General features: G+C 35.3%; 1 long non-coding RNA gene across 2 annotated transcripts in view; it reads left to right on the forward strand.

The window, feature by feature from the left end:
- The window catches only part of LOC146405628 (uncharacterized), a 412,568-nt gene that overhangs the window by 45,896 nt on the left and 340,715 nt on the right, over positions 1–25,957 (forward strand). Inside the window, exon 2 of one of the 2 annotated variants that reach the window (XR_014838233.1) lies at positions 3,158–3,255. The exons of the other annotated variant lie outside the window; for it this stretch is intronic. This is a non-coding gene — a long non-coding RNA (uncharacterized LOC146405628). The remainder of the gene's footprint in view (positions 1–3,157; positions 3,256–25,957) is intronic. 2 annotated transcript variants of the gene reach the window in all.

Consider the following 25,957-nt stretch of genomic DNA (forward strand, 5'->3'; position numbering starts at 1 on the left):
AATTTATGTTGACTAAGAAAAGATTGTTACTTCAGTTAAGGGGGTAAGAGCACAGTAAGAGACAGGATAATCCTTGATATGTTGATACTTGAACCTCTTATGTCTAATACACTGTAGGTAACTATTCTTTTTTAAAATAAAACTACAGATGGACAACAAGCACATGAAAAAATGATCAACATCACTGACTATTAAAGAAATGCAAATCAAAAATACTGTGAGGTACCACCTCACACCAATCAGAATAGCCGTCATTAAGTCCACCAATAACAAATGCTAGAGGGGGTGTAGAGAAAAGGGAAGCCTTCTGCACTGTTGGTGGGAATGTAAATTGGTACAACCACTATGGAAAACAGTATGGAGATACTTTAGAAAACTAAATATAGAACTACCATATGACCCAGCAATCCCATTCTTGGGCACATATCTGGACAAAAGTTTCCTTGAAAAGAACACATGCACCTGTATGTTCATTGCAACACTATTCACAATATACAAGACGTGGAAACAACCTAAATGTCTATCAACAGATGAATGGATTATGAATATGTGGTGTATATATACACAATGGAATATTACTCAGCCATAAAAAAGAATAAGCGAATGCCATTTGCAGCAACATGGATGGAACTAGAGACTCTCATCCTGAGTGAAGTAAGTCAGAAAGAGAAAGACAAATACCATATATCACTTATATCACTTCTAATATAAGGCACAAATGAACCTTTCCACAGAAAAGAAAATCATGGACACAGAGAACAGACTTGTGGTTTCAAAAGGGGAGGGAGAGGGGGTGGGATAGATTGGGAATTTGGGGTTAATAGATGCAAATGATTGCCTTTGGAATGGAGAAGCAATGAGATCCTGCTGTGTAGCACTGGGAACTGTATCTAGTCACTTATGATGGTGCATGATAATGTGAGAAAAAAGAATGTATATATGTATGTGTGACTGGGTCACCTTGCTATGCAGTAGAAAATTGAAAGAACACTGTAAACCAGCTATAGTGGGAAAAAAATCATTAAAAATATAAAAAAAGAAACTAAAAAATAAAATAAAACTGCTCGAACTGATCAACAAATTCAGCAAAGTAGCAGGATACAAGGCTAACATTCAGATATCAGTTGCATTTCTTTATACTAACAATGAAATAATAGAGAAGGAATAAAAAAAATACCTTTTAAAATCACACCCCCCAAAATTAAATACCTAGGAATAAACCTGACCAAGGAGATGAAACACTTATATGCTGAGAACTGTAAAACATTAATTAAGGAAATTAAAGAGGATTCAAAGGAATGGAAAGATATTCAATGCTCCTGGATTGTAGGAATTAACATCATAAAAATGGCCACACTACCCAAGCAGTCTACAGATTCAATATAATCCCTACCAAATTACCCAGGACATTTTTCACAGAACTAGAACCAACAATCTCAAAATTTATAGGGAACCTTAAAAGACCTAGAATTGCCAAAACAATCCTGAGGAAAAAAACCAAGCAGGAGGCATAACTCTCCCAGACTTCAGGCAATATTACAAAGCCACAGTCATCAAGACAGTGATACTAGTACCAAAACAGATATATAGACCAATGGAACAAAATAGAGAACCCAGAAATAAACCCAGACTCCTGTGGTCAATTAATCTTTGACAAAGGAGGCAAGAATATAAAGACAGTCTTTTCAGCAAGCAGTGCTGGGAAAACTGGACAGCCACATGTAAATCAATGAAACTGGAACACACCGTCACACCATGCACAAAAATAAACTCAAAATGGCTTAAAGACATAAATGTAAGACAAGACACCTTAAAAGTCCTAGAAGAGAACATAGGCAAAACCATCTCTGACATCAACCATACAAATGTTTTCTTAGGTCAGACTCCCAAGGCAACAGATGTAAAAGCAAAAATAAACCAATAGGATCTAATCAAACTTACAAGCTTTTACATTTTTAAAATTGATTAATTATTCAGAGAAAAACAAAAGATACTGCTGCTAATTTACCAAGATTTAACTATTTATTATTAAAATATAATATTTATGAAAGTGAGAACCTCATCATCTACCTTTTCCACTTTTATATCCTCAGAGCCTTGTACGTGTTGGACGTATGATAAATATTTTAGCATCAGTGAATGAACTAGTGAACTAATCCAAACTACATGTAGCCACGATAGGCCTTTCAGTTTTGTTTTGAACTTAACTAGCAGTTAGGCAAATCTGACTAGGGATAAGAAACATGGAAAGTAAAACTACTGGCTTTATTTAAGAATTTGAGGAGGATTAAATGACCTGACATATAATTTATGATGATATTAGTGGACTGACTCATGTTCCTCACTTCCATGCTTTTTAAGCCTTTTAGGACCCATGAGAAAAAGTAAAAGGACTTTTGCCCTATATTTCAAATGAAAATATCCTAGTGAATTAGATAAGGATGGTGATAGTTGATTACTATTATATGTGTGTATATATAGATATACATGTGTATCTGTGTGAACCTGTGAGCAGTAGCACTATGGTTCAGGACACACTCCACACATTGTCAGAGAATCCCTCCCCTGGGCCAATTGTGTTTTACTGTCTTGCGGATTTCAGCATCACTTAGAAAGGTAAAGCAGAACCCAAGGGGGCTTTGAGTCTGAGGATACCTAAACAGTTAATTACCATGGAATATATTTTGTTAGATTCAGAGACATCAGAGACATTCTGAGTTGAGATTAGTCAATAACTGGCAAGGAACAAGAGAGCCTCCCCCAACCCCCTTGAAAATAAATTGCCTCTCACAATTCACCAAGAGTCTTTCTTAGGAAATCCAAATACCAAGTGATTTATTTTCACTCTTAAGCTGAATCAGTTAAACATACATATATGTGTAACTGAGTCACCATACTGTACAGTAGAAAATTGATAGAACACTGTAAATCAGCTATAAGGGAAAAAAGTCATTATAAAAAAATTAAAGCTGCATGCACTGTCAAGTTACACACACAAAAACAAACAAACCAAAAAACATTAGGTTGTTGGTGAGGAAAAAAAAAATGAGAATGAAGTGGAAAATCAAAAATACAGAAGGAGCACAAATCCATTTTCTTCTCTAATTACATTTCCCTTTTTTCTTCTTCCACATACCTTTTTCTTCTTTACCTTTAGTGTGAAGTACAGAAATTTCCTCATTCCCAAAGATGGCTGAAATTGATGCTTAAGCATTTTTAAGGCTGAAATTTTAAGTTCTACACTCTATATCTGAGGTATGCATTTAAATTCTACTCATTTGTCAACATGGCTAGGTTGTAAATTCTTTGACAGCAGCAATATTTTTACAGTGTTCTGTATTTTGTTTAAGTAGTATCATTCACACTATTACAGTGGACAAGATACACCATACCATTGATTTCACCTGCCATTGCTTTCTTATGTTATCAAATATTGACTTCATTTTAAAGCATTATACATGAACTACTGAAATATTATTTATTCATAGATGGGCTCTGAAAGCTATTCATAGGAAAACACTTCCTCTTTTTCAATGTCTAAAGAATTGATTGTTCCATAGAGTCTTTAAATCTTTTGAAATTTGTTTACTATACATGCACACACACATGCATCACACAAATGCAAATAAAAATAGAATACTTGGAATGACAATATCAAATCTAGAACAAACAAAAATGTTTGGGGTGTTTGGTGCCCCTAAATCTAATAAATGAACAAACCATGGAACATAAGGAAAACGGAAACTGGCAGGCAGGGAAGAAAAGCAGGACAAAGAAAGACTTTGTGTTCCTTGGAGCATAATAGAGATAAAAGTAAAATATAAATCAAACTGAGAAAATGGCCTTTGAGTGACTTCCTGATGGAATGACACAAGCACACGTCGAGAGCCATATGGGAGAGTTCAAACAGCTTTAGACTTGAGCCCAGAGGGCAGTGAGGAAACTGGCTGGGAGAATAATTTGTTTTGCTTCTTGGGAGGAAGGCCAGAATGACTGATGCTTTGACAGTTCCTGCTGGCTGATCAGCAACTCCCTCCAATTTTTCTTAACCTCTTATGAGAAATAAGACTAGAAGGGCAGAGACTGTGTAGGAGGTGATGACAGTGAACAACATTCAAAGTAAAAAGAGAGCCTGACACTACAAGCACATTCTAGTCAGACACAGAAGCTTGAACTGATTAGGCTGTTTAGATGGTTTTACGTGGCAGCCTTGACTGAGTTCTACTTACTTCAAACAAGAGAGGCTTGTATTTCCATTGATGTTAGGAGATTTTTGACAGAAATTTGAGGCACCACTTCCTTTCTTTTATTGAAGTGAAAAAAAGAGAAACAAACAAAAAAGGCCAGACATGGCATTAGGCAGATACAACCTTAGTTAAAGCCCAGGAGATAATTAAGATCATTTTTCTTTCTGTTTAAAAAAAAAAAAAGCAGATGGTGGCAGGAAAATACTTTCATTTTGATTCACAGGAAATCACGCACTAAAAGTTTAAATTTTGGGAGATACATGACCTACATATTACAGAATTTGTTGGCATAAATTAAATTCATTTCTAACCGGCAAAATGAATATTGTAAATTAAACATTTAAATATATATATCCATGCATACACACACACATCTTTATTTCTATAGCTAACAATCTGTATAAACATTGAAAACCATGAGTTCTGATTCTACTCCACCAACACAGTGTCTAGCCTTCCCTATTTCCCTATTTGTAACTTCCTGCTTCAAGAGTGAAAAATCTGGCCTCATTATCTAGAATATATTTGCTTATTTTCTCAGTTTTATAATATCCAAAAAGTAGTTTCAGATTTGCCAGCTCAACTTGTGTGAAAAATAAATTTGCTAACTAGAGAAAAATATTTGCATAAAATTCTTCGTCTTTAGCCTTACTGTGTATAGAAAAAAGTACTGTTTCCCAAAGTTAGATCAGTTCTTTTCTTCCTCACGAACTTCAGTGTGGTTATCTTACTCATTTGTAGTACAGCTAGGTTCATTTGTTATGTCTGTATTTTATTTTCGATTCCACCCTCATTGTGATTACTTTTCATTTACTTTTGAGCATGTGAAACATTAACATGGCTCTAAAATAAAAACTACTCAACTACTCACTAGTGTCTCATAATACCGAGTATTAAAAAGTTCATGTTTATTCCAGTGATTTGAGATGTCTTCTTTATCATAAGCTAAATTTGCAAATCTATTGGGTTATATTTCTAGGCTTTCTATTATGTTGTACCGATGTGTCTGTCTATTCATGTGGCAATACCATACTGTTTTAATTATAGAGGTTTTGTTACCAAATGCCAAGTCCATGTGCCAGACACTCAGTTGGGACCAAACAGTACCCCAAACATTGAGTTTGGAGCAGAGAAGTGTTTATTTCAGGGCCATGCAAGATCGGTGGCTCATTCCAACCCTCCCCCAGCCTCCAAACTCTCCAAAGGTTTTCAGCAAAGCACTTTTTAAAATGCAAGCTGAAGGAGGGGTGAGGTTGGGTTATTGCAGACTTCTTGGTGAAGGAATCTTTTGTTCTTACAGTTGTCCAGGTAGGTTAGGTCAGGATGTTCCTGTAAACTTCCAACAAAACAAAATGTTATTTTCTGTTTTGCAGCTTTTTATCTCTATATGAATGGGAAAGTGTTATACTCTTAAAAGTCAGAGCCCTGAAAATAGGCTATCCTATATATTTCATACTATAGGCAACATTCTTTTACAATGTGAAAATTCAGCATGGAAATGACAGTCATCTTAGTATCGGAGGGAAAGTCCAGTGGGGCATAGCATTTCCAAACTCAACCCACCTTTTGTTGAGTTAAAAACCTTGGCAATGACTTCAGGAGTGACAGTTCCAGTTGAGGCAGTGAGGAGAGGGCTCTACTTTGCAAACTTGATTTCTAAAATTTACAGTAGCAGAAGCTCCACTAGGTATGACTATTTTTGTAGCTCTATACCTTCTTTGTTCTTCCTCAGACTACTATCTAGAAAAATTGGTTAAAGAGATTTGAGGTGGGACTGACTTCTCTGAAAATGAATTTTCTCAACATGAGAATGATTAATGTGTAAAGTCATACTATTTCCAGGTAATCAATATCAAAGTATGCTCTCTGGAGTCATTTATTTTTCCTCATTATGCATCAGAGTTTGGTCCCTATTGCTGTAGGGTTGATATACTTAGAGGTATAATTATGCTGCTCATCCCAAGGTACCAAGTTAAACACAAAGGCAGTTCATGATACTTGCATCTGTTTTGTTGCCTAAAAAAAAAAAAAAGTAAAGTATTTCTCCTGATGGAAGTAAATTTTCAAAAGGCAATTTCCTACAGGAAGAGATTGTCAATGGATTTTCTGGTGATTAAGGACAGATTCCACTCAGAAAACCATAAGAAATAGACAAGGACAGTTGTGACTATCCAGACTGTAATCCTTCTAGCCACCAAAACATCACTGCAGTGTTCAGATAAAAAATAAAATTATTATAATATTCACTATAAATGGCAACATAAAGTGAATTCAATTTGCCTAAGAAAAGAAGTGTCCATTGGTGGCATTTTTCCTATTTACTCAGTCACCGGCATTAGTCACTTAGAGCTATGGCTTCCAGCATTAACAATGAGTTATTTCTATATATAAAATAGAAAACCAATAAGGACCGACTATATAGCACAGGGATCTGTACTCAACATTTTTTGATAAACTATAAGGGAAAAGAACCTTAAAAAGAATATACATGTATAACTGAATCACTGTACTGTACACCTGAACAGGACATTGGAAATCAACTACACTTCAATAAAAATTTTAATTAAAAAATTTTAAAATTAAGGCATTCCTGTCGTGGTACAGTGGAAACGAATCCGACTAGGAACCATGAGGTTGCGGGTTCAATCCCTGGTCTTAGTGGGTTAAGGATCCCGCATTGCTGTGAGCTGTGGTGTAGATCGCAGACGCGGCTCCAATCTGGCATTGCTGTGGCTGTGGCGTAGGCTGGCAGCTTCAGCTCTGATTAGACCCCTAGCCTGGGAACCTCCATATGCCGTGGGTGCGGCCCTAAAAAGACAAAAAGACAAAAAAAAATTTAAATTAAAAAAACAGTTATTAATAACAAGCCAAAGAAGGAAAGAAAAGTTAATTGGAAGAGAAGATAAGAAGTCACAGTTCCTCATACAGCACTTTATCTTAGAGAAAAAAGCTTTTACCTATATTTAGTAAGTTGGTGGGAGGTGAGATAGGTAACATGGAACAAATTATATATTTTCATTTTACATTTGTTTTTTAGTGGTTTGAGCCTTATGGGACTTCAGACTTTCATAGCAGTAATTCAGCTCAATATTATAGCATGTATCACCTTGGAAAAACAATTGAAAAATGCTTGTTTGTAGTCTGTTTGTGCACCAAGTGGACTAGAATCATTCTCTTCAAACATCATTTACAACTCAAGGCAATGAGCTCACACAGCAAGGCTTTTAAAAGTTAATGAGAAATAGAAAACTTTGAAGGGGTCAATTCTCACTAAGCTCAGTGTCTAAAACTATGTCTCTGGTTAAAAAAGGGTTTTTCAGCCTTGCATTAGATTTCATTTTCAGGACAATGGACTGGGAGCATAGATGTCCATCTTGCATTGAAGTTAATTAAAGAGAAAGCAAAGGAGAAAGGAAAATAAGGAAAGAGAAGAATCCAGGAAGGAGGAAGTCAAGGAAAGCATAGCAAGATTTTATTTTCAGGACAGGGAAAATGATCTTATTCCACGTAAAAAATACAGAGCAACCAACCCAGGCCTTACTAGGGAAGTTGGAGGCAAAGTCAAAAGGGAAGAAAGCACAGAGAAGAAAATTAAGTAGCCCCTTTTTCCTGGATGATGATAATTTTTTTTTTTTTAACTTCAAAAGAGAGCAGAAAGGAGGGCTTTCTGAGATGATTAAATGGAAGACCAGATTTAAACCTACTATACCAGCGCATGTTCAAGGAGAGATAGACACCCTACTTTTGCTAATTCATTAAAGGCAGAGAAGTAGCACCAACTGTTGAAAAGAACAATGAATTCAAAACCTGGAACTCTTTTGGCTCCATTGTTCATGGTCTCCACAGCCTTGACAATTTAACAAAACTCTCTGCAAATCTGCCTCATGCTCTCTACAAGGAAAGTTTTGGGTTAGAAGTCACTTCCACCTCTCCACATTTAAATTTTAAATTTAATCTCATTAGAGATACTAGAATTTGGAGTTTTCTAAATAATGTGAAAAGAATAGAGAGAAATTTGTGAATGTTAAACACTTTTTATATGACTATACTTGGAAAACTCAGAGTTTTATGGTAATCTCAGTGCCTTTATATTTTCCATTTTCTTAGTCCTGAAATGTATTCATTCCAATAGAGAAATGATATCATTGTCTCCTACCTCAATTTCTATCCATTATTTCAGAGATTTACATTATTTGGGGAAGAATAGGTGTTTGGAGAATTAGACTAAATATTCACTAAAAAATCCTTGAATGTACCAATCCAACTAACAGCATTCTATGTAACAGCATTCTATGTAAGTGTCATAAGCAACAAATTCATCCTTTTGCTGTTTCAACATATTTGTAAAACATTGTTTACTTTATATTACTACTCCCTAGGGATAGAGAGTTCCAGAATAATTTAAATATATGTTCACCAATAAGATATAGTCATAAAATCTCATGATTTGCATACTTGATTAGTTTTTCCATTCCATTCCTCACTCATCAGAAGTTACAGTATGTTTTTGGAGCTACCCTTTGAATTTAATTCTGGAGCTCAGACATAGAGTGTGATAAAGTACAACTTGGATATGATTCATAACCATGTTCATTTTTTTAAACAAAAAAATCCTATATGCATATTTTGGCAAAGTTTTTGGAAAAACAAAACCAAAACATTCTGTACATTTAGGTTTTCTACCCCAAACCCCCAAATTAATCTCTTGGTTATCCTGAGACTATGGAGATCCTGAGTAGTTTCTGAGTCTCAGGACTTTTTTTTTTTTTCAGTTTCTACTATACTAGGTGGCTAGTAATCTTCCTTAAGCTTGACATCCTCCTTGAATCTTAAACGCAAGTCTGGCAAAATGCCTGTAATATCTTGAAGTAAAAGTTAAATTTTGCATGGTTGAAATTGTCCAAGCTTTTCTTTCCATACATAGCAGCTGAGTTAAGGAAAGCTGTCTCATAGATTACCAGATTTTAAAATGGATTTTGAACCTACAGGGGAAAAGGGGATATTATTTACTAGGTTGACTAAAGTTCCAGTGACTTTAATTAGGTATAGTCTAAACTTTCAGACCACTTTCAATAGTGTTTACATTTAAAAGTTAATGTTACATTACATTACTATGGAAATAATACATGAGAAGGAAACTTGTATAAGACTTGGTTTCCAAAATCAAATAACTTGCTCTCTAGAATATGCTATAATTTCTGTCTCCAGTTACCATTCCATGATACCATCCTGTCCTGATGTTCTAGTACTTTTCTCTCCAACAGGGACAGGTGTTATCCTGGCTATGCTAATTACCAACTATATGACCTTGGCCAAACAGTACATTTTCTGAGTCTCAGATCCCTCTTCTGGAAGGCTTGGTATTAATTATACTTGAGGGAACTTTACTACACTTTAAACTAACCAGCATGATAATTTATTTTACTACTATATTTTCATATTATTTTCATTATATTCTATTGCTGCTTATTTATTCCCTCCATTCTACTCACATTGAACTTGATGCATCACTTTTTTGCAGTGATTTTCACAGTGCATTTTAATTGTTTAAATATTTGTGTTCTGAATGGTGTGTGTTACTCAAAAAGAAGAAGTATTGGTTCATACATCTCTATATGCCAACTATCAACAGTAGTCTGATACCTAACATAGGCTTAGTGAATGTTTAATGAATAACTAAATAAATGAGAAAAGGTGATGGATAAATGAATTTTAATGTAAGTACTTATATGAAGAGGATGTATAGATGTTATAAGCTAATCTCATATAGGAGGGCTAATTTTCTTTTATTTTCTTTTTCTTTTTTTTTTTTTTGTCTTTTTGCTATTTCTTGGGCCGCTCCCGCGGCATATGGAGGTTCCCAGGCTAGGGGTAGCCACCAGCCTACGCCAGAGCCACAGCAACGCGGGATCCGAGCCGCGTCTGCAACCTACACCACAGCCCACGGCAACGCCGGATCGTTAACCCACTGAGCAAGCGCAGGGACCGAACCCACAACCTCATGGTTCCTAGTCGGATTCGTTAACCACTGCGCCACGACGGGAACTCCAGGAGGGCTAATTTTCAAATGAAGCCATCAGGGAAGTTATTGTGGAGGAAAGAGGTGGGATGTGGTCTGAAATTTCATAGATGGATTTTCATAAATTATTTTTTTAAAGAATCAGAGAAGCATGCCAGTCAAAGAGAAAGGTAGATGTAAAGCCCAGAGTAAGTGCGGTGTAACCCTAATCAGGGTCTGGGGAACAATCCAAACAGGCCAGATCCTAGATCTTATATTGGAAAAATGTGGGCAAAAAAAGAAGAGTTTAAGTTAGAAATGAACTGCAGTGGGCTTTGGAATTTTAGGCAAGGAATGGACAATTAATTTTGTAATAAATGAGGAATCACTGAAGATTTGAGTAGAAAGCCATGGTATTGGGATTATTCTGGTCACGATGCATCAAATAGTTTAGTGCTATCAGAATGCTGAATTAGTAACACAGATTGTGAGGAGGTATATACCTGAATTACAGAGGTTGAAATAAAAATGAAATCATGGGTGCAACATAATCAATAGAAGTAAGAATAAAATCCTCCTCAAAACCCCATGAATAGCACCTATCACTTCAGCATATTTGACAAAAGAGTATCACTGACTGCTTCCTTCTAAACTCTTAGCCAAAAACCTTGGCTATCAACACGGTGAGTGCTAACACTCAGACTTGCCTAAACTAAAGGTATAATGCTTTAAGTTGTTCTTACATCTTAAAAATCTACTTCTTCTCTTTATGCTTTCTACCATCAGTTTATTCCAAGATTTTTCATCACTTAGTTACATTCACACCTTGTCCTCCTCTCTAGATTCCTGAGCTCAAATTATGTGATTCAGTACACAACCAGCAATCATTTCTGCTGGTGAGTCACCTGCTGAGTTTTTCTATTTACTCCTGCTAAAGCCTTAATGATCAGATGTGAGCAGTTTATTCTTCTGAAACATTGACCAAATTACTCTTGAAGCCTTAGTTCTTAGTTGCTCATGATCTTCAATTTCCCCCTTAAATGAGAATTAACCTACTGAAAAATAAAATAGTAGGTTCAATTATATTTCATGTTTTCCTAAGGAGCTCACAGACCTTTCCCAGCTATATCCTGCTAAAAAGAGAAAAAAAATGAAAATATCGTCTCTACTTGGCATTTGAGAAAATAGGCAGGAAGGAAAAATTTGTTCCAATGGTTTCTTGCTTGCTTGCTTTCTTTTTCTTGCTTTCTTTTCCTTCCTTCCTTCTCTCCTTCCTTCCTTCCTTCCTTCCTTCCTTCCTTCCTTCCTTCCTTCCTTCCTTCCTTCCTTCTTTCTTTCTTTTTAAGGCCAGACCCAAGGCATGTGGAAGTTCCCAGGCTAGGGACTGAATTGGAGCTACAGCTGCCAGCCTACACCACAGCCACAGCAATGCAGGATCTGAGCCACGTCTGCAACCTACACCACAGCTCATGGCAACCCTGGATCCTTAACCCACTGAGTGAGGCCAGGGATAGAACCCACATCCTCATGATTTCTAGTTGGGTTTGTTAACCACTGAGCCAAGAAGGGAACTCCCCAAGGATTTCTGGTAGATCTTCTACAGCACCAGAAAGAAGAACTTTCTAGCTTCTTGACTCTTGGATCATGGCCTATTGCTTTAGTGAAAATAGGTGAGGGAGGTCATTACTGTGTGGCCTTAGAGGATGAAGAAGTCTCATTGCTCTGACCAGAAAGTGATGTCCTTGCAAGAAGGATCATGATCATAGATACAAAGCAAATATGAAAAATAAGCCTCTCCTTTGGCAGTTCTTTAAAGAGAGCTGTTACCTTCCCTCAAAGACCAAATTCCGAGTATCATGTTTTTTTCTCAGTTTATAGAAAGTAGCAAACTACTGTGAGTCAACTTGAGGGCCAACAGTAGTCTCCTTACAGTGGTTTGTATATTTATGATGATGTTAACTCATGCTAATTGTACCCTTTGAAACCTTGAGATTTGTTCATTCTCCCTTTTGATGGAGGAAAAATAGTGTATTTAGAACATAATTTAACCTGGACAATTAAATATTCAGAATTGTGTCATTTCCCTCAAATGTTTGTTCAATTCTAACAAAGCAAAATATTTATTTGCATAATCTTGATGTTTACAACTTTATGAAGCTCATACATTTCATTACGGCTGTGTGACATTTAATGCCCAGATGTGTTGAAAGACATCAACATGTAGACTGTACTCTTAGGCACTCTACCTGTGCTACAACATATTGCCTTCCAAGTTTAAGGGAATCAAGTTTGAAATTTACAGAAGATAACAAAGGATTAACTGAGAATCAATGGACTGACCAGTTGGAATGATATCTATATAGTTCATTACATAGTTAACTTGAACAAATTATATCTGAAAAAAGCATATAAATATAAATAAAAAATAGTAATAGAATTCTGATTTTAACTTCTTGTTCCTCACTAAGAACTGGTGAAACTTCTGTTGAATGTGGCTAAGAGAACTTCCTTTGTTCTGGCCCAGATTTCTTTCCTATCCTTCTACAGCTTTTATTCATCTGCGAATTCTGTTCTGTCTAAATCATATACTGGCTGATGAGAAATGACTCTTCCAAATGTGAAGGTCTTTATTATTATTTGTCACTATTATTCTCTAACATTTTACAAGGACTTAAAGTTCCTACTTGAGCTGTACTTAGATAGTTCCAGTTATTTCTGCTATTGGCCTTATATGATGATTTTCTTCCTTCCAGATATTGTGATAATGCCATTATATTATGTAAGTTTGTTAACAATTTATATTGATCTATGGAATTATTCCATTAAAACTAACTCTCAATTTTTTCTTATTCACCTTGAAAGAGCAAGATGAGTTTTATCTGGCTCTAGCTTTTGTCAAGAAGTGTGAATTACTTAATTCACCCCTAACCAAAGGCACTTCCCTTACCTCCCTTTTAACACTATCAGGCAGAAACCCTGGCTGCAGAAGCATAAACTCCCAAATACACAGGCTATGTTTATACATTCTTATTTCAGTTTCTGGTCAAGTTCAAACACTATTTTATTGGGAAGACTTATTTTCTTATCATATGATAACTGTTATTTATACTAATGAAATTCTTTTGAGGAAAATAACCAGATGAGTGTGTGTGCAATTTGTTAAAAGAAGTCACCCTCCAAAATAAAATAAAATAGAAGTGAGTCTGAGCCTGAAGTCAACTTTTGGCCCTCAAGACTATAAAGTTCTATGTGAAAATAATTTCCCTATTTTATTATCACACATTCATGGCAGACAAAATAGTTTCTTTCCTGTTGATTTTCATAGCAGCTTTTAGAACATATCTTTTTAAACATTCAGAGAAATTGTTTTATTGATTGATTTTTATTTTGTCCATTATAGTTGATTTACAGTGTTCTGTCAATTTCTACTGTACAGCAAAGTGACCCAGTCATATATATATATATATATATATATATACACATACATTCTTTTTCTCACATTATCCTCCATCACATCCCATCAAAAGCGACTAGATATAGTTCCCTGTGCTATACAGCAGGATCTCATTGCCTTTATACAATGGTTTGCATCTATTAACCCCAAACTCACTCCCCCTTCCCCTTGGCAACCACCAAGTCTGTTCTCCAAGTCCATGAGTTTCTTTTCTGTGGAAAGGTTCATTTGTGCCATATACTAGAATTCAGATATGTGACATCATACAGTATTTGTCTTTCTCTCTCTGACTTACTTTACTTAGGATGAGTTTCTACTTCCATCCATGTTGTTGCAAATGGCATTTTTGTGTTCTTTTTTATGGCTGAGTAGTATTCCATTGTGTATATATACCACATCTTTATCCATTCATCTGTCAATGGATATTTAGGTTGTTTCCATGTCTTGGCTATTGTGAATATTGCTGCAGTGAACATACAGGTGCATGTATCTTTTAATGAAACTTTTGTCCGGATACATGCCCAAGAGTGGGATTGCTGGGTCATATGGTAGTTCTATATTTAGATTTCTGAGGTACCTCCATGCTCTTATCTGTAGTGGCTGTACCAATTTACATTTCCACTGACAGTGATGGTGAGTTCGCTATTCTCCACACCTTCTCCAGCATTTGTTATTTGTTGATCCCTTAATGATGGCCATTCTGACTGCTGTGAGGTGATACCTCATTGTAGTTTTTATTTGCATTTTTCTGATAATCAGTGATGTTGAGCATTTTTTCATGTGCTTGTTGGGCATCTATATATCTTCTTTGGAGAAATTTCTATTCAGATCTTTTGCCCATTTTTCAATTGGGTTGTTGTTTTTTTTTGCTGTTGAGTTGTATAATTGTTTGTATGTTTTAGAGGTAAAGCCCTTGTCAGTTGCTTAATCTATTTGAATTGTTTGAAACTGTTTTTTCCCTTTCCATAGGTTGTCTTTGCGTGCGTGTGTGTGTGTGTTTGTGTGTGTGTGTGTGTTTTATGGTTTCCTTTCCTGTACAAAATCTCATAAGTTTGATTAGGTCGTGTTGCTTTATTTTTGGTTTTATTTTGTTGCCTTGGAAGACTGACCTGAGAAAACATTTGTACGATTGATGTCAGAGAATGTCTTGGTGATGTTCTCTTCTAGGAGTTTGATGGTGTCTTGTCCTAGGTTTAATCCATTTTGAGTTTATTTTTGTACATGGTGAGAGGGTGTGTTCTAGTTTGATTTATTTACGTGGATCTGCCCAGTTTTCTCAGCACTACCTGCTGAAAAGACTTTTTCCCATTTTATATTCTGCCTCCTCTGTTGAAGTTTAATTGACTGTAAGGTGTCTGTGTTTATTTCTGGGTTCTCTGTTCTGTTCCATTAATCTATATGTCTGTTTTTGTACCAGTACTACACTGTACTTGATTACTGTAGCTTTGTAATATTGTCTGAAGTCTGGGAGAGTTATGCCTCCTGCTTAACTCCCCACCCCAGAATTCCTTTGGCAATTCTGGGTCTTTTATGGTTCCATATAAAGTTTTGGATTGTTTGTTCAAGTTCTGTGAAAAACACTATGGGTAATTTGGTAAGGATCACATTGAATCTATAGACTGCTTTGGGTAGTGTGGCCATTTTTACATGAAGTCTTCCAACCCAGGAGTGTGGAATATCTTTCCATTTCTTTGAATCCTCTTTAATTTCCTTGATTAATATTTTATAGTTCTCAGCATATAAGTTTTCACCTCCTTGATCAGGTTTATTCCTAGGTATTTAATTTTTGTGGGTGTGATTTTAAAAGGTATTATATATTTTTATTCCTTCTCTAGTATTTCATTGTTAGTATATAGAAATGCCACCGATTTCTGAAGGTTAATCTTGTATCATGCTACTTTGCTGAATTCATTGATCAGTTCAAATAGTTTTTGTGTGGAGTCCTTAGGATTTTCTATATATAGTATCATGGCAGAGAGTGACCATTTTACCTCTTCTCTTCCAGTTTGGATTCCTTTTATTTCTTTTCTTTTTCTTTTTTTTTTTTTTTTTTTGATTGCTGTGGCTCGGACTTCCAATATTATGTTGAATAAAAGTGGTGAGAGGGACTTAATTTATTTTTAATAGCTTAAATAAGGTGGAAAAAAGGTGCTACATTAGATAATCCCTGAAATCTTACTATAGATGATTATTTTAAAACTTGAATTTTATATAATGCAATGCCAATCTCAGATCAAGTAAATCTGTATCCAGTATTATATCTTGCTGAGTAACAAATTACTTCAAGAAAGTAATATGCACTTTCCATATGTTTTAAGAAGAGGTGATTTGCTGGGGATCCTGAGTCTCTTGTGAGGTCCCAATCAAACTGTTGGCTGAGGATGTCTTCTTCTAAGATGATCCACTAAAATAGCTGGCACGTTGGTGCTAATTGTTAACAGGAGGTCTAATTCCTCACCACATAGACCTCTCCATAGAGCTACTTGAGTGTTCTCACAACATGGTGACTGGCTTCCCCAAAAGCAAGAGATCTAAGGGGGCATGGTGGGGTTATTGATGTTTTTCATAACCCAGTCTTGGAGGTTCATCATTTTATCCATAGTATATTGTGTTGTATGTACAATGTAGGAGGGGACAATCAAGGTCATGCATTTTGAAGTCTGGAGATATAAATAGATCTATCTATATATCTATAAGCATCTGTGTGTGTATCTGCCATATATATTAGCATGTCAAAGTTTTCAAATTGAAACTGAAAGTATGCTTTAAAAAATAGTCTTTTCCCTATATTGTTATACAAGATTCACTTCTTATGGTTAAATACAATGCTTTAGCTTAAAATATTTTTGTTTAAAAAAGGCATAGTTTTTATTTTAATTTTCTGCACCATAACCACAAATTAGAAGATTAACTTCACTAAAAGTATTTTAATTATCTAGACTAGAGTCTGAGAATTAATTCAGAAGACCACATAGTTTAAACCTGGCATACAATTTATTACTATAATTAATTTTTTTTAGCCTAGACCTTCACTATATTAAGCAAATGCTAGTGAATTAAGCAGTTTCATTTATGTTCTAAAGATGCTTTATTGACTTGTAAGTAGTAGCTTAGGAACCAGGAAATATGGTTTCAAAATATTTTTTGTGTGCTCTATGCTAGTACTTCTCATACAGATCACTTGAGGATATTGTTAAAATGAAGACTCTTAGTCAATAGACCTGACATTCTGTATTTCCAACAAGATCAAAAGTGTTGATAATGCCATTGTTCCTCTGACTGCATGTTAAGCAGAACTGTTCTATGCAAGAGAGTTTCCCTTGAAATAATTATTAAAATAATAATATTTGCTTGTTATGCTGAATTCAGAGTTCCAAGGTTTCCTAGCTTAGGTTTACAGCTAAACCATTCATTCTGGAATGGGAAAAAAGATCTTCTGAATATCTTCCATAGGAAATTTCAATTACTCTCTGCCCTTAAATAATTCTTTCCAAGCAGAATATCTTTTCATGTCATTTTTATTTCTAACCTCATCTACTAATTTAAGAGAGAAGAAAGACAATTTTATATTAACAGATGTATTAGATCTCTAGTAAATATTTTTGTATATTAACATAATGATTTCACCCAGTTACACATATTTTGACTTAACCCTTACTTTTTTCTCATCAGGATGAAGGTAATTACTGCAACATTACCCAATTACTCTATATGCAGGCTCTGACTCTTGTCCCATTCTTGCCTTAATTCCGTACCATGCCATGGGTCAGACTATTGTACAGGTCATTTACATTTTCTGAATGTCTGTAGCAATCCCTGCTTTACTAACAGAAGTGTGTCCATAAAGACAAGGCTGCCCAGGCTGGAGGTAGATTCTAAAAGAAAGGAACAGTTTGGTTTACAAAAGGTGGTTGTCTTTTAACTATCTTTGTAACTTCATGTCACCTACCAAAGAAGCAAACCCCCAGTATCTGTCCTTCTTTCTACACCATGGCAAGAGAGGGGCTGTGGGCATAGATACTGCCCTTATCAACTCTACATCTAGTAGAGAAATGCACTCATATAAGGAAAACCAGATGCTGAGAGAAAAAGGAGAGAGGGCACTTGATGCTGGGCAAAAAAAGTAAAACTGCTACAACCTTCAGGTCTTGTAGAACCTAAAAAATGGAAGCCTTATTGTGCCTTTGCTCTCAGATTATGTCCACATGGGAATAAGTCCCATGTGTAGCAATGCCCTAAGATACCTTATTTGTCTCAAATTTTTACTTCTCTGAATTTTATGTTACCTGAAGGCAGAAGAAAAGAATGAGCAGCTCAGATTTAAAGACATGCTACAATGCACTCACCTTCCATAAACATCTACTTCACCAAAGGAGGTTGCAATCCTCAAACATCATTTTTGTATGTAAGTCACAGAATAGATTATGATTCTGGGGGAAATAGAGCTGATTCAATGCTTAACTGAAAAGAGAGTTTCATAGGCTAGTGTCATTAATATCTGAGAAAAATATGGAGGTGAATTATTTGATGATTTTGAGACAAAATTCAAACATCTATCAGAGTGTGTTGAACTAACTTGAAACCTGGGTGGGCATTTTGTATGATGTGTTGCAATGAGCTTATCAAATTTGAGGTTAAAAGGATAGCCGTCCACAAAATGACCCTTATTTCAGAAGCCAGCCACAAGTTGGAGTGTCAGGAGTTCACCCTTACTTCTGACCAGTTAGCTACAGATTTGGGAGATCTCACTATCCTATTAGATTCATTAGTTGGCCAGAATGACTCAAAGAACTCAGGAAAATACTGTATTTGTAACTATAGTTCCATACTAAAAGGATATGTCAATTGAAAAAAATGCACAACTAAAAGTTGAGATTTATGTTTTATTTGATGATCTTTCTGAGGACTATGGCCTGGGAATCAGCCTCTCAGAAAGCTCTGAGGAACTGTTCCAAAGATACAAAGGAGGAGTCAGGATATATAAGAGTATTCACTGAAAACAAAAACAAAAACAAAAACAAAATCCCCATGTAGTTGAACATCAAAATAGTATCCCATTTTTCTCCATCTTGAATTCTTCTCTGGGTACCTGTTGGGGAGGCTGCGGTGGCTTACAGTTTGAAGGCAGGCAACATTCATTTGTTTGCAGATATAAATGGAACCAACCAAAGAGATAAACAAGGTAAGATCTGGGAGGGTTTCAAACATGATTTTTCTATGTCCTCAGCAAGCATCAATCTCCCAGTATGTTGATGTATGAAAATATTAGGATATTGCCAAGTAGGGAAACTCCCCTAAATTTCTGTGTCCAGAGATTTCATTGGGTTTTTTATGTAGGGAAATTGATTGAATAATTGGCTCTGTGATTGAGGTCAATCTGCTGCCCTTTTTCCCTCCATAGAGGTTGAATTGATAACACTTTGTTCAAAGCCCCAACCATCTAATAATATTTTGTTTTTCTGACATGGCCAGCCCCCTATCCTACTGAGTCATTTATCACTAACACTAACTACTTTTAGCTTGAACTATGGAGGGAAGCACCTTGAGTCACCTCATTAGCATAAACTGTTAGGTGTTGTTTTAGGGCTCATAATGAATAATAAAGACACTCCAATGACTCAGGAAATTTTGAAGTATTTAGAGGCTACCTCCTAGGAACCAGAAACAAAGGCCATCCAAATTCTTTATTACAAGCAAGTCTATGATTATTTTAACGTAAATAAATTCCCATGGTTTAAATCATAGCTCTGGACTCCAGCACAGTAGTTGAATGGGTATCTGAGACACCTGCATAGAAGCTTATATTAACTATGAAGCCACATATTTGACATCTTTCAATGATGGAGGAAAATTGCTAGATTACCCCCCCAAATCACTCTGTACACATATTTGAACAAAAATAACATGTTTTATTTTTATGCAAAAAAAATATATACAAATGGGAAATTCTGCTTTAAAATTTAGATGAATGAGAAACAGATACGAATTTAGGTAATTTAATGAAGAACCATCTAGAAAAATCTAGAAACAGCAACATTGTCTTGTATAATAAAGACTTGTAAACAGATTTTCTGCTGCATGATGAAAAGCATCTCTTCCTGAAAAACCTGTTACTATGGAGAGTGAAATTTGAGTCAAAAAGGATAATAGCAAATATTTTAACCTTTTAATCTTTTTTTTTCCTACCTAGAAACAACCCAGTTAGTAGTGGGTTTTTGTTTTTGTTTTTGTTTTTTTGGTTTGTTTTCTCCAAAATTTCAGTGTAGCTTAAACCTAAATGCTAGATTTCAAATCTAAGGGTTAATGTGAACTCAGAATAAGTGTGTTCATTTTGTTTAAAGTCACACTGTCACCTAGTGGTCTCTCATACAAAAATTTGAGCAAAGAAGCTAATGGCTTATTTGGATATTTTATTTTCTGATGTATACAAAATAGCTAAATGCAATATTCTTTTGTTTGTATGATATCTAAAAGATGTTTCATATCTTTAACTATCTTTAACCTATTTCTATGGGTTTGGTTACCATTATAACTGACTCAAATTATTTTTATTGGAGCACATGGTTCCTTCTCAGAGACACATGCAGAGTATGGAGAAAAAAGTAAATAATTTTACATGACAATGGACTATTGAGTGAACTTACCTAGTTTTCCTAATTTTATTGGTGTGGTTATATAAACCAACTCCAGTTATACTGCTATTGCTTGCTATTTGCCTTAACAAAATATTGGTTAATCTGTAGCTAACAACTTTGGAGTTCTCCTTCCTCATTATTTGTTTGCTTTCAGTCAACTTTTCCTTACTGTCTCCTCCAGAGGAACAAAAGAACATAAGTGCCTCATACATAGTAGATTCTTCATACTTAATTAAAATAAAAGTGGTCCTTGGCTAAATGTGTCAGCTTTGGCTTAGAGAATAATAATTGAAATTGGTGTTTTTCTATAGGTGAATCAAGAATTTTGTCCCACTCTTGATAGTTCTTGACAAACCCACAAGAAAAGCCCATTTCTTTTTAGTTATTTGGAAGAAGAAACAGTACATTCCATCTTTAATATAAGTTAGAAGATTTTATTCCTTTTTGTTTAGTAAAATAATCTAGGAAATATCTGAGAAAGTCTCTTGTGTGCAATGTTTGACATTTTAAAGTAGCCTGTAGAATGTTTGGGCTTCCTGAGAGAATCAGAACACAGCTAATTATGAATACTAAATCAACCTAAGTAGTACATCACCATGATATACAGCTAAACTTGCTGTAATATTCACAGGAATCAGTTTATTTGTCAGGGGATTGCCTAAGATGTGCTGTATTTACCTACATCTGTCTGATAACTGGAAGAAATTCTTTTCATGTAACTAAACATCTGGGGAAAAAATGGCAGTGGCTGACAGAGAACACAAAGCATGGATTACAAACTCTATTTTATAGTAACATTTCTGTTCTTATATTTAATAGAATGCTAGAAAAAAATTCACAATGGTGGGAAATGTGATAAGTACAGCATGGAACAGGTTAGGAGACTTTGATTTCCGACTGCCATGGTGTCTGCCACACTCAAGACACATGAGAAATTTAGCTGATTCTAACTTGATCTGGATGTGGGGAAAGAGATGGTTGTTGTAGGATTCAGAAACTTTCTCTGGCAAAACTTGTTCACTGTAAATGTATGTTAACCAAATGTATATCATTTTACCATTAAAAAAGAATAGTAGTATTTATGGAAAAACTGTTTTTTTCACATGGAAAGTGAAAGGAGTTACTTTTGCCCAGAGTATGTTTAATAGTACATGCATATACAGTATTCACAGACAAACCCACAAAAGTAACAGAAATTCTCACTGGTTTCTTATGATAAATCTTCCCTACAGATTTTAGATCTAAAAGTATAAAAATAACAATTTCATAGTATAACAATCATTCAGGTAATCTAAGTTTTAGAAGAAGATACTAATATCTTCTTAAAGTTATTTAAATTTTTAGAAATCTCACATATCATCTGGAAGAAATGTTGACTTTTTTCAAGTCTAATCAAATAAAATATCCCTTGAGTTATGATACAGTAGATTATATACCTCAAGAATTTTAGAAATGATTACTTTGTAGAGATCATATCAGGCAAATGGTACGTTACTCTGCATGCTCTACATTTGCGACGTGAATGGAAGTATTTAGCATTTGCACATACAAGGTCACGGCAAGTTAGATAATGTTGGCGCTGTCTGTCTCTATTTAGTACTGTGAACCATGGGCAGCAGGGAAGCTAGAAGAATTAACCAACATGTAATTTGCTAATTGGTTGCAGAGACATTCTCCCCATCAGATCCATGAAATCAGAGACTTAGAATAATGAGTATTTATTGTTGAATGAGAGACTCTATGTAGCAAATATAAAATTGCTATGGATTTTTACAGAATTTATCTATTTGTGGAAAAGTAGTAAAATATTTATATTTTTATCTTATTTTATTCCACGTATATAGCAAATATATATGTATGTGTATATACGCACAGACACTCCTATGTGCCAGATTCTATTCTAAATGTTTTCCAAATATTAATGCACTTAAGACAAGTATGTGTACTTCAATAATGTGCCACAAATAATTATTACCAAAATTTCATAGGCTGAAAGGATTTTACAGCTCTGCCCTGAATATTACAGAGTCCAGGTTGGGCTGTCAGGACCCTGACTATGACATATTATTAAAGCATTAATATAAGTCAGTATAACATGCTCTGTGTCAAGTATTTTATCAGTTTGGATCCAATCAGTAGCCACTAATTTTTTTTTGTCTTTTTGCTGTTTCTTGGGCCGCTCCTGCGGCCCCAGGCGAGGGGTCAAATTGGAGCTGTAGCTACAGGCCTACGCCAGAGCCACAGCAACACAGGATCCGAGCCACGTCTGCAACCTACACCACAGCTCACGGCAACGCCAGATCGTTAACCCACCGAGCAAGGGCAAGGACGGAACCCGCAACCTCATGGTTCCTGGTCAGATTTGTTAACCACTGCGCCATGATGGGAACTCCGCCACTAATTATTTTAATAAAGTTTTAACATAAGTAATTGTGAACTAAGTATTGAAGACTTAGAGACAAGCAAACACTAACATCATGTGAAATTACACAATACAGGAAGCAGCCATCTCCCTGCCCCACCACCCCCTTCTCAATTTAGCACTGGGAGAACCAAGACAAGTGAGAATGAAGAAAACTTAAAAGTTTGGTCAAGAACAGTATGGAGCTCAGACCTCTGAGTGCTGCCAGCTGGTGCTGGTGACTCTAAGGGGGCACTGTGAGACTGGCTTTTTAAAGTGGTAGAAAATGGAAAGTGAATTTCTGCTGCCAGGTTGAAATATGGCTGGGGTGACACACAGGGAACCAGGAAAAAAAGGGCAAACCAGTGGAAATCTGACCTGAAACATCCTTCCTCTCTCTTCTACCCTCCCAGACTCCCTCTAGTGGTCCTCACTGAGATATCTGACAAATAGAAGAGCAGATTCCTGAATCCCAGCCTTAGGATCTCAAAGTTCAGAATAGTGGATTGAAACTTAGAGACAATACCTTTCAAACCCACTCAGAATCTTTAAGACACTTTCCTTATCTTGGGTCTCATGTGAACCCATGTTCTCTGATTCATTTCTCTGAGAAGAGGCAAGGAACCTCCTTAATATCATCACTCTAATCCCTGAAAACATGAATGAAGGTATGGTTGGCACTTACTTGGTGCTCTTTGTGTTATTTGCACAGAACATATATGTTCTTAACAAGTAGTAGTTAAATGAATGAATGTGTACAAGTATATTCCCAGCATAACACTGAATCCTAAGTTATCTTTAAACAATGAAATTTTCATCCCTTTTGATCACTGAGCTAGTATATAAATATTTATACCATGAAACTTGTAGCACCACAGAAATATGAGTTTCAAATACCACTTCATTAATACAATTAATACAGATGTTACTGATCACTCTCTTAAACTCTAGAAGGACACAAGGAAAAGCAATTGAAACTCTCCTCCTCTGATTCCTCTTGGATTAAATCAACTTTATTGAAACCCTAATGATGCTTCAAGCTTCTCTTCCAATTCTTTGAAATGATAAATGTGTCCCATTCAGGCTTCATATAAAAGGAATGAGAAATTATGTTCTCTTCTTATTTTTTGTCCTCATATATCCTGGGTGTTGTAGCAGCAAGGTCCTCAACCATGTGCTGTGAATGAGTTAATTTAGAGATAGTTCTATAAAATATCTCTGGTCTCTAGGTCCATGATTTTCTTTTCTGTGAAAAGGTTCATTTATGCCTTATATTAGATTCCAGATATGTGATATTGTGTGGTATTTGTCTTTCTCTTTCTGACTGACTTCACTTAGTATGAGAGTCTCTAGTTCCATCCATGTTGCTCCACATGGCATTATTTTGTTCTTCTTTATGGCTGAGTAGTATTCCATTGTATATATATACCACATCTTCTTAAAGAACACTGTAAAGCAGCTATAATGGAAAAAAAATAAAAATCATTAAAAAATAAAGTATCTCTGGAAAGATAAGATCTAACAGCTACAACATTTCATTCACTTTGACTAGTGACATGCTTAGCTTTCTGTTTGGTTTATAGTGTTCATTGTGTCATCACTGAATCTTCTTTTCCGAAGGCAGATGACACACACTTCAGTACAAAATAAGAAGAAAGAACTAATTGATTGAAAAACTGATCTTGAAAATCTCATTTTCTCAAGTAAAATATTTGAAGGAGTGCTGTAAAAATCCACTGTCTTCATACCAGTTATTCAAATTTTTCACATATATATTTAAGGATATTATTTTGTAGACACTTCAGGAATTGTATCTTGTTTCAGGAAATCTTGTTAAATGTTAGAAAAATAATCCAGCTCTGAAGAACAATAAGTATAAACACATTTTAATGCATTATCTAGTCAATGTAATATTTAAACACAGCCATCCACTTCATTTTACAAACCGTATGGTTGACTGTTTTTCTTGACATTATTTGTGTTATTAGGGGATTATAGAGAAGTGTATTTGTCATTTGTTGATGAAGTTTTTGAGGGTTCACCAGAAGTATGCTTGTATAATTAAAGGCCAATTCCTGCTCACCAGGCAGTTTACAATATAAAAAGAAATGGAAGGTCAGAGTCTTGGTAATGTAATTCCATGGGCAGTCCCTTGATTTTCAATATAAACTTTATATTGCCCTTAGGATTTAAAACAAGACAAAACAAAAAATTTGCTTTAAAATCTAGACCTGACTCTAAATCAGCACTGTCCTATGCCCTCGAGGATGTTTAGTAGGACTCCTGGCTTTTATCCACTAAACCCAGTTGCACGTCTCAGGTTGTGACACCAAAAATGTATCATGAGGACCAAAAAACTCCCCCAGTTAAGAACCAATGACCTTAGCTTTGGACTATTTCCCTTCCATTCTTTTTTTCTTGTCCCTACTTTTTGTGCCCATTATAGCATATTGAGATCAGATGATCTTCTTTCTAAATTGTTTAGTAGGTTGCTTACTCTGGAAGATTGACCCAGAGTTAATTATAAGGCAAGATCTAGTTTAGAGAGAATGATAGCTCTTGCTGGAAATGATGGTCGCCTGGATATTTAAATTATGCTAGCCTTTTGTATGAGGCTGATAATAAGGGTGCACCATATCCCAAACATCTGGTACCTCAAGCTGTTTGTTCTGAGAGTGGTGACAGTGAAATCATTCAGTAAGATTGAATGTTGTGAATTTTCACTGTAATTTTTTTTATTTTTTATAAAATTAGTACTTTGCTAAAGATTACATGTCCTTCATCCCATTTATCACATAATAATTATTCACTATTTAATGTAATTTAATAATTTATATCTAGTTATATAGTATAATTATTTAATAATATAATATGACACTAAGAAATCAGACAGGATCACTTTCATTAATTTTGAGTCAGTATTATTAAATATTAGATTGAAGATGTGGACCTCTCCTTTATATATAAGGTATATGAAATTGTATAGTTAGTTACATAAATGTAAATTCTTAGAAACTCATTACAGATGGTATTGCTGCCTAAGATCAAAACAGGGGTGTCAGTTTAAATAAGGGAAAAAATGATTTCAAAAATGGCAATGAGGCCAGCAGACCCTGATGTACTTTCAGAGTGTACTCAGGACAACTGTCCTTCTTGGAGCTAAATCTTAGGAGGGAATATTAGAATATCATTAATAGATGAACCCAGTCACTTATTAATAGC

This window comes from Sus scrofa, chromosome 2 (genome assembly GCF_054392235.1).
Source record: "Sus scrofa isolate SSC_HxYL_T2T_F1_AM1 chromosome 2, Sscrofa_HxYL_maternal_Yorkshire_Landrace_v2.0, whole genome shotgun sequence".
In the NCBI taxonomy this organism is placed as follows: Eukaryota; Metazoa; Chordata; class Mammalia; order Artiodactyla; family Suidae; genus Sus; species Sus scrofa.